The sequence below is a fragment of the Diabrotica undecimpunctata genome, chromosome 5 (genome assembly GCF_040954645.1).
Source record: "Diabrotica undecimpunctata isolate CICGRU chromosome 5, icDiaUnde3, whole genome shotgun sequence".
Taxonomy (NCBI): Eukaryota; Metazoa; Arthropoda; class Insecta; order Coleoptera; family Chrysomelidae; genus Diabrotica; species Diabrotica undecimpunctata.
Window position 1 is genome coordinate 132606946 of NC_092807.1, and position 4527 is coordinate 132611472.

Consider the following 4527-nt stretch of genomic DNA (forward strand, 5'->3'; position numbering starts at 1 on the left):
TTTCAAGAATGGTTCGAACAAATGATAGATCTTCTTCCTAAGAACTGTGTAATAGTAATGGATAATGCAAGTTATCACTCCAGACTTATAGAAGGACTGCCCACAACCAAGTGGTTAAAAAAAGACTTGCAGAATTGGCTGAGTTCAAAAAATATTACGTACCATCCCGGATCTATAAGAAAGGAACTTTATTCGTTGTGTGCCCTTCATAAAGAAAAATTTAAAAAATACGAAATTGATGAAATTGCCAAAAATCGTGGAATGACAGTACTTAGATCCCCACCATATCATTGTGAATTAAACCCGATTGAACTGGTATGGGCACAGATAAAGAGTGAAGTTTCAAGAAAAAATACCACTTTTAAAATTCATGATGTTAAACAGTTGTTTTTGGAGGCCGTAAATAATGTAAAACCTGAAAACTGGGAAAAGGCAGTAAATCACACTATTAAAGAAGAGGAAAAAATGTGGAAGCTGGACAATATTACTGATAAAATGATCGAGCCAGTTATTATAAATCTTGGTTCTGAAAGATCATCTTCTGAATCTGATTTGGATTTGTAACAAGTAGCTGTAAGTTTTATATTAATATTTTTATTCATCTATTTAACATACCTTAGACGGTTTTAAAAACTCTTTTTCTCTTTTGTAATTTTTAAAAATTAAAAAAAATGTGAATTTTTTAAATCCCTTTTTAATGTAGGCCAGTCAGTTCTAATATAGTGTGTGATAAAAGAGGTCACTTTTGTTTACATACACATAACACTTTATAACACTGAAATAATTCATTTATTTTTTACAATTATTCAAAGTAATTTTTCAATTAATCTTGAGCACACCCATGGAGTGGTCGGAGCTAAAATTATGCTAATTACTCTCTCGTTCATAAAAATAAACTATAGGAAAAAACATTTTACGTAACATTCAATTCTACACAAAAAAGGTATTCTTGTTTCAAATCAAAAAAGTACACCGTTTTCGAAATAAACGTATTTTGTTAATGATACGCATGTCTGTATTTAATTGTTTGCAAAACAAGCAGGTACCTAGGTATATGCTGTGAACTTAATGGCAAATTCAAGGCGTAAGTACGAATTTGTTTATTATTTGTTGTCAGAGTGCAGTGCGAGTCTATTTTACAAAAAAAGGAATATGTGTCTACTTTGTACGCAGTTAAGAAGTTATACTTCTATTATATGATTTCAACGAAATAAATATATGTAAACAGTTTATTTGTGTTTTATTTAAATATTAAACTAATTTTAATACTTGCAAGTTTCCTAAAATTTTTCTTAAATATTAGCGAAATTTAAAAAAGTAAGCAAGGCAATAACATGACTTCTTTCTAAGCGGTCACCCATCCAACAAAAAAGTACACCGTTTTCGAATTAAATATATTTTGTTAACGATGCATGTCTCTATTTAATTTTTTGCAAAAGAAGTATGCTTTGAACTTAATGGCAACGTCAAGACGTACATCCCAATAGAAGGCAACCAACCCATAAAACTATTAGATCATTGTTCGACAGATTAGGCGAAACAGCGTTATTTCATCCCAAAAATAATAATGCTGGAAGATCGAGAGTAATTGATGCGGATATGGAGGATGAAATTGTTGTGCGTGTTGCAGAAGATCCAGAAACCAGTACAAGGCTTGTTTCTGCGGTCACTGGTATAAGTAAATCTACAGTGTCAAGAATAATACGGACAGAAAATCTGTATCCGTATCGTTTTATTCCAGTACAGAATCTTTTACCACAAGATTTTCCAGCAAGGCTCCGATTTAGTTAGTTTATGATAAGACGGCATTCAGACGATCCAATGTTTGATAATAAAATTTATTTACCGATGAAGCCACATTTACTAGAAGAGGTGTGTTTAACTGGCGCAATAGCCATACCTATGCGACAGGAAATCCTTATGCATTCCAAGAACATCATTTTCAACATGAGTTTTCCAAAAATATCTGGTGTGGCATAATTGGGGATTGTATTGTAGGACCATTCGAATTACCAACTAGTCTTGATGGAGTAACGTATCTAAATTTTTTGAGAGAAGACTTACCAACTCTTTTAGAAGACATACCTCTAAGTTTGAGATATAACTCTTGATACATGCAAGAAGGTGCACTACCACATTATAGCCTAGAAGTTGGAAATTATCTAGATGAAATTTATCCTCAAAGGTGGATTGGTAAAGGTAGTGTATACCCATGGCCAGCACGCAATCCCGAACTAAATACCCTAGACTTTAACTTGTGGGGCTACCTTAAGTCATTTGTTTATAAAAAAAATAAATAACCATCAAGAGTTATGGCAAAATATTGGAGAGGGAATAATTAGGGCCAAAAAAACTCATTCTTTAAAATAAGACAAAACTTACACAAAAGATTTAGATTATGTAGTTTATTTAATGGTGAACATGTTGAACATTTATTGTAATTTTTTTTCGTTTAGTTTTGAATTATTCACTTTGTCAATTGGTTTATATTAACTTCATTGTTTAATTTAATTTAATTTCTTTTTTTTTTGTTTTTAAATTTGTTACTGAGTAAAAGGTTTAATAAAAACAATTGTTCCAATCATATGCATTTTGTTTGCAAAAATTATCTACTACTAATACATTTAATGTTCACTGGTATTGACTCTTTGAATAATGTTTGAATTTACATAAGTTTTCGTAAAATTTTTTCATTTTATGAACGTCTCTAAAAAATACGTTTTAAATAATTAAATAAAAGCAAGATACCAAATTTCACTTAAAGCAGTTGAATAGTTTTCAATATTTCCCCAAAAATAATATAAAAAAATATTAATGAATCAGCCTGTAGAACGAAACTAGCAACATTTTGCCTAAGCAATTTGAGCTCAAACGCTTTATTTTGATTTCAGCTATCAGCCATTAGCTAATATCCAATTAATTATGGGACACCCTGTATAGTTGGCATCTAAACCTTCCGTATATGTATTTAGGACTTTTAGGACTTTTCTAGTGGTCTTTTGTGCCACGCGACCATGTTTCAACCAATAGGCGGCGCGGTGTCAAACAGGTATACAGGGTGGTCCTTAAGTAATTGTACAAACGAAAACCGTAAATTCTACTCTTTAAAATATTACGATTTAAGCCAAAGATACAGGGTGTTAAAGTGCAAATTTAAAATTCTATTTTTCGCTATAACTTACATGTTTGTAAAGATTTATGCATAAAAATTTACAGCTGGGTACTTTTAAATATGAGAAATTATAATTTGATGCACACTTTGATGTAGCTGATAGAGGTCGCCACATATGCCACATATGTGGCATAAATTTGCACTTAACTTTTTTGCTATTTGAGTTACCTGTATTTTTGATAAAAAATATTAAAGATACATTATTTTAACAAAAAAAGGTATACTTCTTAATAACTTCAAAACTTAACAGTTTTCGTAATAATCGCATTTTACAAATCAGCTGCATAATTCTGATTTAAGGCAATTACTCCAATCAACGAAGGAAAAATAGACAAAAACATTAATAAATCTAAATTTTGGTTTAAAATACCTTTAACTAAACTCAATAGTTAACGAAATATTAAATAAAATAAATATATCAGCAGGATAATTAATAATAGGATTTGACAAAAACAGAATAATAGGGATTTTACATCAAACATTTTACGTTTTATGTTAAATTAAAGTCATAATCAAAACATTTTGTTTACAAACCAAATTAAGAAATAGTTTAACTAAATAACATAACTTTTTATCAACGTAAGTGTTCGATATCTTCACCATTTTCTTTAATTCATTTGTCAATATATTACATAAAAGATCGTCTCATGTTAAATAGCATCATTGATTCTAAAGAAACTGCTGCAGTATTTATTTCTTCCCATAGTTGGGAAGAAATAAATTCATTTTATTTATGGAATTCTTATAGACACGTTGTTTTAATATGCCCCATACACCAAAATCAAGCGGATTAAATTCTGGGCTACGTGGTGGCTATAATGTATAATGGATGAATATATTCTTTTGGATACATATCCAAACCTTATGGTATATTATGGAACTACATCTTATTTGTGGCAGAGTTTAAACTGTGATGTATTTGATTCATTGGTTACTTACATAAACACAGAATAACCTATAGATATCATTACTTATTTATATGATTACGTTACAGCTTACGAGTAACTATAATTACATCTCGAACAAATGGTCTATTATGATTAACTAACGAACTAATATTATGCTGAACTAAATTACCTGTGTGTTTACTATATTTATAACAATATCGGTTATTAGGCCAACGATGATGTTTTTGTAAAAATGTTGAGTCTTTAAGGTTAGATTGGTAGCAAAAGTATTATGAAACAAGACACATATGTGTTATTCAATACCTGGGTTTTAGTTTCTAATTGTCCTAATAAAAATGGTTAAATAATTTACGTAATGAATGATAAGTATTTTTGGGAATTTTTGATAAATTAAATAATTATATATTATAATTATCAATAATTATATCAATATCTCACGACATTGCA